Source organism: Phodopus roborovskii, unplaced genomic scaffold (assembly GCF_943737965.1).
Source record: "Phodopus roborovskii unplaced genomic scaffold, PHOROB, whole genome shotgun sequence".
Lineage (NCBI taxonomy): Eukaryota > Metazoa > Chordata > Mammalia > Rodentia > Cricetidae > Phodopus > Phodopus roborovskii.
This window is the reverse complement of record NW_026126407.1, coordinates 16,176,903-16,190,850: the sequence shown is the minus strand read 5'-3', so window position 1 is coordinate 16,190,850 and position 13,948 is coordinate 16,176,903.

Sequence of the window (13,948 nt, the reverse complement as noted above, 5' to 3'; positions counted from 1 at the left end):
TGGCACACATCTTTATTAGAGAAATATCTTGAACCTGAGAAGTATCATCTTACCTTGAAGGGAGCATCTAAAAGCATCCGATGCCCTCTGATCAATTATGGACTCAAAAAGCAAACTTCCCCTACAACATACCCCCACCTAAAATGGTTCCTATAGTGACCTAGTAGATTAATAGTCCAATAGGTGGCAGAAGGTGGAGGACATAGTCCCACTATAGACAATGCCTGACATATAGCATTGCTTCAACTTAAGACTTTTTCTTTTTCTTTACACTGACATCCCTACAACCTGTTTGTCTTTCACTGTCAATAAAGTATTTGAAGGGTTCCAGAAGATGTCCAGCACTTTATTGGAAAATAAACTTTCTGTTGGATGACTTTGTCCAGCTGTAGGCTAATGCAAGTACCCGAAACACCTTCAAGTTAGGTAAGGCTGAGCTAGGATGGTAAGCAGCTGGGAGGGGTGGAACTGGCTGCCATCCCATTGCAAAGTGAGTGTCTGTGGGTTGGATCTGAATATTCTTCATAGAGTCATGAAAGCGAGTGCTGAGCCAGTGAGGGCCATACTCAGAATCTCCCCTTCACTCATAATATCCCACCAACTTAACAGTGATACCTCTGTACTAGATATTGTAGCAGAAGTGCAGTACTTGGTAATGTGGCTGCTCTTAAAATGGTTCGGGTCCTTTAAGGAACTTTTTTCAAGGCTTTTATTGGTACCAAGCACTGTAACTGTCCTCAAAAGGGAGAAAATATTCTGAAGGGACAGGTTATCAGACTATTGAAACAAGGGAGTTGACATTTCCCCAGGAGTCCAATACTGGGTAAAGGGGAAATTGAAGCCCTGTTGCTAGCCAGAGGAAGAACTTGTCTCTAAAAAAGAGATTTCATGAAATTCTGATGATTTGCTGGACTTCACTGGAGGGAGCTCAGAGCCAAGCCAGTGTACCAATGGTGGATGGGATCACACCTTGATTGCTTACCAATATGCTAGCTCATGCCTTCTTTCTTCTTCTTCTTCTCCTCCTCCTCCTCCTTCTTCTTTTTTTTATTTTATGTGTGCTGTGTGCTAGTGTTTTGCCTGCATGTTTGTATGTGCAACGGTTATGTGCCCAATGACCATGGAGACCAGAAGAGGGAATCAGATTTCCTAGTCCTGGAGTAATAGATGTCTGTGAGCCTCCGTGTGGGTGCTGACAACCAAACCCAGGTCCTCTGAAGGAGCAGCAAGCACTCTTATGCACTGAGTCACCTCTCTAGACCCTCTTTCTTGCCTTTTATTTAAGCCCAAATGCCATGTCAGAATCCCACAGGCAGACTTAGGTCCACTGGATGTCTTTCTTCCTCTTCTCAATGTGACTACGTTGAGTGAATCTTCTGTTTCCCACTATTTCCTCTCTTAGACAAGTGTATTAGGAACAGGTGACTGTGCCTGGCTGCTTAGAGCTGCCAGGTGTACAGGCCTGGGCACTAAAATCTCTGGTAACAATAGTTATGAAATCAGTTATTGGGTCACAAACAGTATTCTAAAGTCAAGCTTAGTAGAACAAAAATAGAGGAATATTAGAATGCCACCCATCTACTGTGATGGTTTTATATCACCAGCAAGAGATTATTCAAATGTCAGATCAAAATAGATGTCCATTGACTCAGTTCAATTCTGACACTAGCTGAACAGACCCTAAGGTTAAGGGCTCAGCCCCACAGGGCACCTCTACTTCAGGTGCAAACAGGTGGTCTATAAGCCACACACCTCTACCCAGCAGACTACAAGTTCAGGGAGCCCCACGATTCCTGCTAAGATTGGATCATCTGCTAGAAAGTTGCACATGACTCAAAAAAGCTCTGTTGTTTTAAGAATAGAAATGAGCAGACAGAGAAGTACCCAGGTCAAGTCTGCTAGAATCTGGTGCTCCTTATAGAGTTGGGGTCATTCACCCTTCTAGGTAATGGTGTGTGTCCTGGTTTGCTTTCTATTTTTATGATAAACACCATGACCAAAAGCCCCTTGGGGAGGAAAGGGGTTCTTTGGTTTACGTTTCCTGTCACAATCTGTCAGTGCAGGAACTCACTTACCAACTTGCCCTTTATGGTTTTCTCAACCCGGTTTCCTATACAACCTAAGACCAACCTGGCCAGTAATGACAGTGCCCACCATAGGCTGAGCACTCCCATATCAATTGTTAATCAAGACTCCCCTCTGCCCCCCCCAACCCCGGAGAAGTTACAGGACAATCTGATGGGGGCATTTTCTCTAGTAGGTTTTCCTTCTACCAGATATGTCTGGGTTTGTGTCAAGTTCAAGAAAACTAACCATCACATGTCGTTTAAGAAACCTGAAGTACCCCCAGATGTCACTCTTGCGCATATTCTAATAGCAGTCTCTTTTTAAATATATACTGGATGGCATCACTGAAGTGATTGGGATTCAGTCTTTACTCTCTCTCCAGTTGCTGGAGGCTGGAGGGTGGGGATGAAAGCTCCAGCTCTAATCACTGTGGTTGACTTTTCTGGCAACTGGTCTTCATCCTGAGGGTATCCACTCCCTGCCTGCCATGAGCCACCTCATTAGCATACAAGAGACAGGAGACAGGAAATTCCATGGGTTTTCTGAGTTCAGTGCCAGGTATTAGGAACAAAGAACCAATACCTTTTTTATTATTATTATTATACCTCAGTTGAACAAAGTAAAGATTAGAATTATTTTGCTGACGTTTTGCCCTCAATTGTTCACATATGTGTGTGTGTGTCTTCTCACCAGTTCACCATCGGAAAGATATTTCTTACTCTGGATTGTGGTGGGAATGGTTAGAAAGCAGAGGCAGACACGCCTGCCTCCCAGACTTAGCTGTAAAGGCTGATTTATTTGCTGTGCCAGCAGGGCTGAAGGTTGACATTTCTCTGATCCAAGTCTAAGATCAGGGTCTCCATCTTCCCTGGCTGTGGCTACAGTGAGAAGGTCTGATCCAGTAAGGAGTTCTGTGTTCTGCAATCTTCTAAGTTTGAGAAATATCTTTCTGACAAAGCATTATACATGTGGTGATTTCTGTCTGAATCCAAAGGTTTCAGAACACAGGAAGGCTACAAAGGAGATGGCTTTAGCAAGCAGGGGAAGCTTCTTGGGAGAAGCTAAAGAACTCACCTGGGACAAATCAGCTCTGCTCTGCCTTTTCTCTTCCTGTTAGAGTGGTCCCAGGAGCTCAGTCCTCGGTGTGAACTCATGGTGATATGAATGTGAGTTGTCTCCCACATTCCTGTAGGTATACAGAAGGCTCAGTCCCTGTGTGCAGCATTGAGGCTGTGGCACCTTGAAGACTCAGAGAAGTAGAAAGTCGTCAGGTCACCCACACTCCATCTTCATGGGTGAAGAATGTCATCTCTGGGAAGTGGGTCAGGTCTGTTAGGTCTTATCAAATGACCACTCTCCTCACACGGGTTTCATCCTTGTAATACTATCATCTGGGAAGTTGCTGGTTGCTTGTCCTTGAACCTCCAGACTTACAAGCTGAAGTGTTTTGTTACAGCTACACAAAACAGACTAAATATTGAAATCAGGTTGTGCCTTGCCCAAAGTTACTTCAGATTATCCAAAAAACAAAACAAAACAAAACAACAACAAAACCCAGTGGTTTTTCAAATGTGCTTTGGTCTGAGAGACTCCATGTTTGGGGACTGTGCACTTGGGCGGATATATGAAGAGCACCATCTGCCCAGTGCCTGTCATGCCACATACTGATAAATGACTTATTCCTGGGATAGAAGGGAGCCACCGTATAAATATGTCATGGTGACTGGAGACTGTAGGAGAATTACCAGACTTAGGAATACCACAGCCGGTGCCCCCAACAGGCCAGGGCAGCCATTCTTCCTCCATAAGCCATTAAAGGGGCTAAGTTAACAGTGAAATGCAAACAGGATATTTTATTGAAGAAGATTTATTCACTGTGGTACATCTGGAAGAGGAACAAAGAGAGATCAATGGCCACTGTTGGCCTGTCTTTGGGACCTAACTTGAGGGCAGGGTTTAAAGTAAATGTAAGAGATATTCACAAATGAGCAGTTAGCTAAAGTTCGGTCCCACATACACACAACTCCCCCGCCCACGTCCAACATTGTCTCAGCTCTAAGTCTGTCCATAAGGTTGTCTCACAACTTGTAAATCTTTCTTCAGGACATGAGTTCCTCTTCTGGCAGGGAGCTCTGTTTCTGGTTGCCCCTGGGGCCTTTAGCTTTTTTCCCTCTCAGCCAAAAATTCCTGTGGAAATTCTGATTTCTTGGAGTTGGTGATTTCAATCATCTGATCCAAGAAGAATCTGCACTTTCTTTTTCCTTTTTCCTTTTTTATTTTCCCCGAGACAGAGTTTCTTTGTATTGCATTTGAACCTGTCCTGGAACTTGTTCTGTAGACCAAGCTGGCCTCCAACTCACAGAGTTATGCCTGCTTCTGCCTCCTGAGTAAGAGGACCCATGAGCATATTGAAATCATACCAGTGAAGCAGGCCTAGGAACTTAGCAGACACACCAGATAGGGGGAAGGTGTGACTCCCTCACCTGAACTCCATAAAGAGGTGAGCACATAGCATTGCAGTGGCGATGGCTCCCATCCACCTGTCATCTGACCCCCCCCAGTATGTGCCTCAAGGAGGGTATCTGACTGTCCCTAGGGCTTCAACCCAGATTGCCCCCCCCCCCCGCTCCTGTTGGTGTGGCTACTCAGCTGCCATCTACCCATTCTACTGTCTGCCTATCTGGCCCTGGCCCTCCATTTCATCTTTGCAGCTGGTCTCACCTCCAAGTCCTCATATCTGTGAACCACAAAAGTCTCACTACAGCATAAGCATCTTCCTAGAATTGGTTTTGGTTTGTTATCTTATCAATAGACTATTCACATTTCTATCAGGCTTCTTCTGAAATCTTTTGAATTCTGCTCCACTCAGCGTTTGTAGCCTTTTTGAAGCTCCATATACAGACAGATCTAGATAGATGGATTTATAGTGTTTCATGCAATGTGTGATCTGAGAGTTATTGACAATTGACATTGTAATAAAGAACCTGTGTTCACCTTGGTCAGGGTTACGAAGGAAAACATGAATATCTGGCAAAGTGCTGTCATTTGAAGCCATCACATCTTACAAATTTATTGTTATCCCATTAATGTATTTATCGCCTAAAAACACAGCTTATCTAAGTAATGCAACAAGCAGAGCTTTAGTTGTAAAGTTGTAGTAAGCTACTGAACTATAGTTATACCATCTCATGAAAGTATCCTAAGTGCTAAAATTATCTTAGGTAAGACTGGCCTCTGGACCAGCCCTAAATTCCTATACGATGTGACCCTGAGCTAAAGGTTAACTGCCTTACCATTTAACTGCTATCTCTCTGCTTCTGTAAACAATGCTTGCTTTCTGTGTGTCACAGTTTTGTATTTTGCCCTTAAAAACTCAAACCAACTAGAGTTTGGGTCTGCTTTCCACTAATCTTGGAACAGTCCTGCTGGCAGTTAATAAAGACTCCATTCAACTTAGTCAGGCCTGTCAGGAAATTTTCTCCTCAGGTATCTGTGACAGTGTGAATGTAATTGCCACCACTACCCCCCATAAGCTCATAGAGAATGGCATTATTGGGATGTGTGGTCTTGTTGAAGTAGGCATGGTCTTGTTGAAGGATGTGTGTCACTGGGAGGGCAGATTTTGAGGTCTATTTTACTCAAGCTTTCACTCAGTGTGACACACTGTTGCCTGCAAGATGCAGGACTCTGAGCTACCCCTCCAGCAGCATGTCTGCCTGCATGCCACCATGCTCCCCACCAGGATGACAATGCTCCGAACCTCTGAAACTATAAGTGAGCCACCCTAATTACATGTTTTCATTTATAAGAGTTGCTGTGGTCAGGGTGTCCCTTCACAGCAATATAAACCTTAACGGAGACAGTACCCTATAACAAATTTACAGCTCTGGATTGTTTCAGCCACAACTGTTCCGAGGAGACACGTTGATACCCAGGAACCCAGGGCACATTACAGGCTGAAATGAAACCAGGACAAAAGAAGGGTCAGCACTATTGAATATTGAGGGAAACAAGTACACTGATTGTGACAGGAAGATGACATGTCCAGTTGGAGTCCCTGAAAAGACTCTGAGATGGGGAATCACAGGACAAACCTACCAGAGATGACATACATGTAAAGGGGTAAGGAAGGCGGGAGGAGAAGAAGGGTATGTCCTCAATGTCACTACAGCCCACCTCTACACATTTCCACTACTGCCCACAAGCCCAGAAGGGGACCAAGCCTTTACTGCATGTGCCCTTTAAGGGACATTCAGGACCAAACTGCAGTAGGAAATAGAGTCATTTCAAAGAGTCATTTGCACAGATTCATCTTGGCATGGACTCCTTGTCTCCAGGGATAACCTTTTCCTCTTCCTGGTCCAAGAGGGGCATTTCTCATGAGAAATGTGTGCCTGGCCTTTGAGGAAAGGGGGGGCATGGAATGAGAGGCCCCTTCTGCCACTTCTCAGGTGCCCTTGGCTCAAAATTATCAAGATGTCTCTCTGACAGGCACATGTGGGTTTGACGTCTGATTCCTTCAAAACTGATAAGGGCACTGTCTTTCCTAATGACAGAACTAAGAAAATGTGGAAGTATGCCTCTCCAGTCAGTGTGGCTTGGGCAGTGACGGCAGAAGAGATGCCCCCATTAGCCTTTTTTGGCTTGAGTCCTTGCCTGTCATGTCAGCTGTGCCATCACGGAAAGTTCCTTACATTTCTGTGTCTCTGTTTTCTGGGTTATAAAAAGAGTGAAAACAACATCCGCTATACAATTGGTGCGAGCGATCAGCAAGCTGAGGGCCTGTCAAGGACTTGGGAGAGTGCAGAATCCATATCAGCTAGTATCATTTTTATTTGAGTAGGGAGAACGTCTCTGTGGCTTGGGGGACGAGGCAACAGAGAAACAGATGTGGCTGAAACAAGTCCTTTGACAAAGCCTCTGCTCACAAAAGCTCAGCCATGGGCTTGGAAGGCCTTCCTGTGCTGTAGCAGGAGTGTGGTGGACCCTGCACAGGATGACCATGTCCTACTCCCCAGTGCCCATGAACTGCGCTCCTTATGTGTTCCACATGGCAGACAGATGTGGTTGAATTTGGGGCCCTTCTCGGCTGTACAGTAAATTAAAAGCAAGGCTTTATAGTGAGACCCTCACTCACAATAATAATAATTTTACTTTTCACAATACTGGGGGCTGGAAAATTCTGAGGTTGGTGACCCCTCTGTTTGAAAACAGAAATTCTTCTTGCATTATCCCATGGTGGAAAATAGATATCAAGAGGATGTGAGAGTCAGTGTAAGAGAATGAAATTTATCCTTTCACAAGGAACATACTATTGAGATGACAATATTAATTCACTCATGAAGGAGGTGAAGATGAAGCCTCCTAACCCAAGGATGGGGACCAGGATTCCTCTTGGTTCTTGGGTGGCTGGGACTTCCTTTGGCTGCCCATGTTAATACCTGCAGCAAGATACTGTACTGCTGTGGCAACTCAGGTTCACCTGCTTTTGGTTGATAGTGTTCCATAGTGTCAAGGTGACTTGTTCAGCAAGGAGCTTCAGATTCACTCTTGGAGACCGGAGCAGCTGGTGGCAAAGACCACCCTGATGTCACCTTTAAAGACCCCAGTGTGTTTTTGCCAGATTTCTGACTTGCCTACAACTGAAAAGGTTCCACCAGACATTCTGTAGCCAAACTTCAGTGCATCACAAAAGTCACCAAGAGGGACAGACATCAGGCATCCTGGCACCAGCCACCACTGAGGTACCCTCCACCCTCGCTCAGAGTCTCCTATAGCCATAGGGAGGGATGGGTGATAAGCCTACACTCTGCTCGTTGGGACTTTATCAGCCTCCACATGCCAGCTTGGTCTTGCTTTTTCATTTCGTTTCATTTTGTTTTTGGCTTCAAAACCACAAATCATTGTTAAACATCCAAAACAAAGAGCTGTCATCCAGTATCTTGAAGGATTGGAGTCATAATAACACAATGTACCCCCCCCAGTCCCGACACACACCTCCTTTTACCTGTACTTGAAAACAAGGCAAACAACTCCAGGTGCATGACACAAGCTAAAGGTCTAAGGTTGATTCTTATTTCCACCTGCTCATGCTTTGCATAAGGCGTCCTCATCTGCCAGCTGGCCCCACCTTGTTTTCATCATCCTGGAATCGGCTTCTTGAGCCCCACTCCTGCCTACTGGATCAGAGTCTGGGATGAAGGGAAGGAGGGGGAGACACCATCAAGGTGGCATGCACCAAACTGCACAGCTTTTGTGTTCTCAGTGAGAAGCCAAACTGAGGACAGAGTGGAAGGAAGCTGGAAAAGCCAAGAGTGCACAAGCCCATCTTTCCCACAAGAGGGAAACAGACACAACTGCTCCAGGGGCTAGACATCCCCCAGGGCCCCAAGTTGACTTCGCACATATTGTTTTGTTGGCCCACAGTGTGTGTGTGACCTTGAATTCCTCATCTTCTCAATTCCCTTTTCCGAGTGCCTGGACTACAAGGGTACACCATCATGCTTGGCTTGAGACAAGGCAGCCTTTTGATGATTGCAGCCTCACCAGAGCAAAGGACAATGTGAGAACAACCTGCATGCTGGTTTCTAACATTTTCTTTCTACATCCCGGGTCTATTGTGCACACCCGGGTCTGTGTGCACACAACATTATAGTGGCCCTGTTCCAGGGTTCATCTCTCTCTCCACTTAGTTTATAACTTCTGTGAGGTCAGAGATTAATATTAAAACCCTTAGCTGAGTACCTGGCTCTTCATGAGGACCCAATAAACATAAGAAAGAGAGGCAGACAGGCAGGCAGGAAGGGAGAATAGAACAGGATATTCCTGCTCCCTGATCATGGAATATTAGGCCTCTGAGTCCTTCTCAATTCAACCCTGCAAACAACTATCCTACATCAGTTCTCCTTAAATTCCAACCCTAATGGTCCAGGGGAGATGGAGAAGCCTTTGGTTTTCTGGCAGGAGCCAACCCTGGCAGAAAAGAGTGAGAGGAGAGGATTGCTGTTGGCCCACAGAATATAGGGTCTCCTGAAGCTTCATTCAGCTCCAGGGTACTGGTCACAGGTTACTGGCTGGGGTCACAGGGAAGAAGCTGACTTAGGAGATTTGTGGAGCTGTCACTAGGGCAGCTCCTGAAAACAAAGCACAGGCCAGCAGTAACTCTTTCCTGGGCTGCTCAGTTTCAAACCAGCTGGACTTAGCTGGTGGTCAACTCCTTCAAGAACCTTAGCGTTTGGCAAACATGGGTACACATTGCCACCCAGTGGCTGTGGTTGGTAACAGGACAAGGTTCAAGAAATGCTGACACCGAGAATGTCCAGGGAATGGATGCGTGGGAAGATAACAACTGGAATTATTTTATTTAGCTTTTTGTCAGCTAACCAAAACATACATTCATATTATTGTGTATAAAGTACTGTGGGAAACTTGGTGCAGAAAGAGGAGACTGGAAACCTTTAAAGATGCTACCATGTACTCCTGGCCAAGAAAGAATGGCCAACTTAGGAGTTCAGTTCAGACCCCTGGGATCCTATCCAGATGTTTGACCAGCTGGTCACAGAAGTCCCCTCCAGTCAATTACTTTTCTTGATGTTTCTAATCAACAGCATTATATATGTGACACTGTAAGCTTTTACATTTAATATTAGCTCATAACTCAGGAGCCTAAACCAGATGTTTGGGGTGAGAAAGAAATTGATGACTTATCAGGAGATTGAACCCAGGCCACTGGCTGCTCCCCAGGCATTCTGCCAGCTAAGCTACAGTGCAGAGTGGCTGCTACCCACTCTCCTCAGTTATGGAGGGAGGAAGGGAGACAGTGGCATAGAAGACCAGTGCATCATATCTCTGCATGCAAGAACATCTGGACAATGCTTCCTTATAAAGTGGGAGCCTTGTGGTCTTTTAATCAGTCATGACCAGGATTTTCTATGTTTTGTTTGTGTCCTCCTCTGTTTATGAGTTTATGAAGGAGAGGGACGTTATGACGGAGAAGACACTGAAACATACAACCAAGAGAAGCCGCTGAACTGACACAGTGGTTGATGGCCACAGATGAGGTGAGCTTATGCCTTAAAGGTACTGACACAGAAACTGTAGACAGACTCAGTGGCTAAATTGCAACCACATGATGGGATGCTACATGAGGACCTGAATTCAGATCTTATTCACCCATGTAGAAGTTGGAAACACCATCATGTATTTCTGTAACTCTGGTACTAGGAGCCAGGGGGAATGGAGGATAAAGGGAGGCAAGGTCTCAGGAACTCACCAGCCAGCTAGCTAGTCTAGCCAAAATAGCAAGGTCAAGATTCAGTGGCAGATCCTGTTGCAAAAATAATAAAGTAGAAAAAGTTTTTGATTAAGGGAAACATCCAGCATGAGCCTTTGATGGCACATATACCTACATACTTGCACATGTATATGCATACACACACACACAGGGGGGGAGAATGTGATGATTCAGGGATGATCACACATGTAAACTCTAGCACCTTGGATGCTGAAACAGGAGGATCCCTCCAAGACAGGGGCCAGACTGGGCTACATAGCCTGGCCTGTGTGACAAAGTGAGTTTGTCTGGAACAAACAAGCAAAACAAATGAATAAACTCACGTCATTTCCTCTGTCTCACCTAAGGACTAAAGCCCACCCTCTGCATGAGTGAGACAGACTACATACAGAGCAAAGAGAAAAGAAGTCTTCTGGGTTTCCTTTTCTGAAACCCAAGGTTCCAGGGGAATGAGGATAAGACCTATGGGACTTATGAAGGAACAAAGGTATCTCTGCTCTCCTGCTTCCCTCTGGAAAATACACACCAATCCTTAGAGAAGGGAACAGAAACTGGTTGGGTCCTGTGCTTAGAATCTTTCCTTGCTTAGAATCCCAGAGAGGAGGGTCATCTGGAGAGATGGCTCAGCAGTTCACAATAGTTACTGCTGTAGCATATCAGAGCAGCATATCAGAATACCGTTCACTGCTCCCACATCAGACAGCTTACAGTTGCCTAGAGCTCCAATTTCAGGGGATTTCATGTTCTCCCCTAGGCTCTGCAGGCACTAAACAAATGTGGTGCATATACACACACTCAGGCACACCCTCTGGCCCCCTCAGCTCCCCTACACTGTCCTTAGGTAGGTTTCTATTGCTGTGATAAAACGTTATGACAAAAAAAAAAAGCAGCTTAGAGGAGTTGGCAAAGTGTTTATTTCAGCTTAGAGTTTACAGTCCTTCATGAAAGGAAATCAGGGCAGGAACTCAAGGCAGGAGCCTAGAGGCCGGAACTGAAGCAGAGGCCATGGAGGAATGCTGCTTTCTGGCTTGCTCTCCCAGCTTGCTCTGCCTGCTTTTTATACCCAAGACCACATGGCCAGGGAAGCCACCACCTGCACTGGATTAGGTCCTCCTACATCAATTCTTAATCAAGACAATGCCCCCACAGACTTGCCTACAGGCCAATCTGATGGAGGCGATTCCCCAGTTAAGGTTTCCTTTTCCTCAAAAAAGCTAGCGAGTGTCAAGTTGACACAGATATGAACCACCACATACAAAGAGATATACATACATGCACACACACTGACATTCATATCATGAAAATTAAATAAATCTTTGAAATAGAATAGTAATAATTTCCTGTGAAGAGAACATAACCAGGCCAGGCTGCTGCTGGATCTGGCCTGGTGGAGCTCAGTGACTCTGCAGGAGATAAGCCCTGGGAAGCACTTAGCACAGCTCCTGGTCCAAATGTGCTTAAAATCCAGCAGCTTCTTCTGTCTTATCCAAGACTTTCCTTGTGCTCCAGGAGCACTGTGGTTTCACACTCCAACTTCTTGGAGACTGACTACTGTGAGAAGTCCAGCATGACCACTGAATAAGGACAGGGTGTAAGGTAATTTCTATATATGGCAGTGAACAACTAAAACCTCCAAAGTAAAAAAAAAAAAAAAAAAAAGAGTGATTAGATTAGATTAATTCAGAGTGGCATTGGTTTCTGAAAGCCTGTGGCCTCAGTTTCCACTTCCCAGCAATTCTGACAGCCAGGTTCTGAACTTCAGCAACTCAGGAGACAAATTTGTATCTTTGATACCATCATGTATCATTTAATACATGGAAGTTTTACTGAGTGAGTGATTCTTTATCCCATCAAATTGACAATATTGTCCTGAGATGTATTTACATTCAAAACCTGTGTCTCAGGCTGGAGAAACAGCTTAGAGAGCAAAGTACTCAAATACAAGGACCTGAGTCTGAAGCCGTAGAAGCCATGTAAAATAAGACACAATAGTAGGCATGTTATGTATGGTAGGAAGAATGATCTATGGTAGCCATATATTTGGTTTTTAAGGAGTGACTTTATTCAGTACAGCAAGCCAAAGTAAAAGAAGAGATAGATAGATAGATAGGTAGAGAGAGAGAGAGAGAGAGAGAGAGAGAGAGAGAGAGAGAGAGAATATAAATTAGTCACTCAAAAACATCCAGCAGAAATCAACTGGAGAAGCCCCCCTCTTTGAAATAGCCAGCTAGAGTTCTCAACCAAGTGTTTGGGACCCCAGCTTTACCTGAGTAGAGGTCTCTGAATGCAAGGCTAAAACAACTTGCATCTGTGAGTAGCTCCTGCTACTGGTGACATTATTTCCTATATTTTTAATTATGTTTAGTTTGGGACTATCTGAAAGCTATGTGCCTAGGACACCAATAACGGGGTGTAAGCATTATGGTTGCTCAGATGGAAAGGAATTCTGACACTAGGGAGGCAAGGGATACCACAGGTCACAATAAGTGTAGCACTTTACATCCCTGCTCTGGAGAAAAGCTTTGCAAGTACAACAGCCCTGCTCCAGCAGGGGAAGGCTTCTCCAGCAAAGTTGTTACAGTTCTGCTATCCATCTGCTGCAGTGTAGTGTAACAACCCTGCTTCACTAGGGGAAGATTTCCATACAAAACGGAAACTGTTACTCACTGCTTTGTCTCCAACAAAAAAAAAAATTGTTACTTCTCTCCTCCACTCCAGGTCTCACCCAAACCTCATTCAAGAGATTTATTGGGAAGGAAGAATCCAGGAGAGTCGCTGCCTCTGCCAGGGTGGAAGAGGACAGCTGGACAGTCACAAGCTGAACAGGCACAGGGCTATTTAAGCCTATTTAAGGGCTTCTTAGGAATGAAGTTTTTCCAGGGAGATTTCCAGGGTGGAGATTGGTCAGATTTCAATTCCTGAACTCAGATTGGCTAGATCTCGTGCTCAGGGATTGGCTGGTTTTCTGCTCAGGTTTAGGGTTTGATTTAGGTTTGGTTTCAGGACCAAAGTATGTTTCTTTGACTGGTCCTTTTTAGCTTTTTGGCTCTAATTTTAGGGCCAGGTGTACCTTTCACTGGCTCTGATTCTAGGGACAAAGTGTGTTTCTTTGGCACTTATTTCAGGGCCAGGGTGAATTTCTTTGGCTCTGCTCAGAATGTGTTTCTTTGGCTTACCCCTTTTCCCTACACAGAGGGCTCCACTCTTTTGTCTAGGGGATTTAGTATGAAAAGATTCTCTGCCACGGATTTTTATTGTACTTCCTAACATTTAATAAAGAATCGTACCAGATGTGGTGTTGCGCAACTTTAATCCCAGCACTCAGGAGGCAGAGGTTAGTGGATCTCTGTGAATTTCAAGTCCAGTCTGATCTAAATAGAGAGTTCCAAGACAGTCAGGGTGACATAGAGAGACCCTGTCTCAAAAACTAAAAGTGAATTTGTGATAGTTTATTTTTAGTATTTGTGGGAGTGGTGGTGTCAAGAAAATTTTTTTAAATGGAATATCACTGGCTTGGGAAACTTTGAAATGGAGTGCTCAGTGTTTTTGAACTCTAAGCCACCTATCTAGCCCCAGCATTTAAAAAAA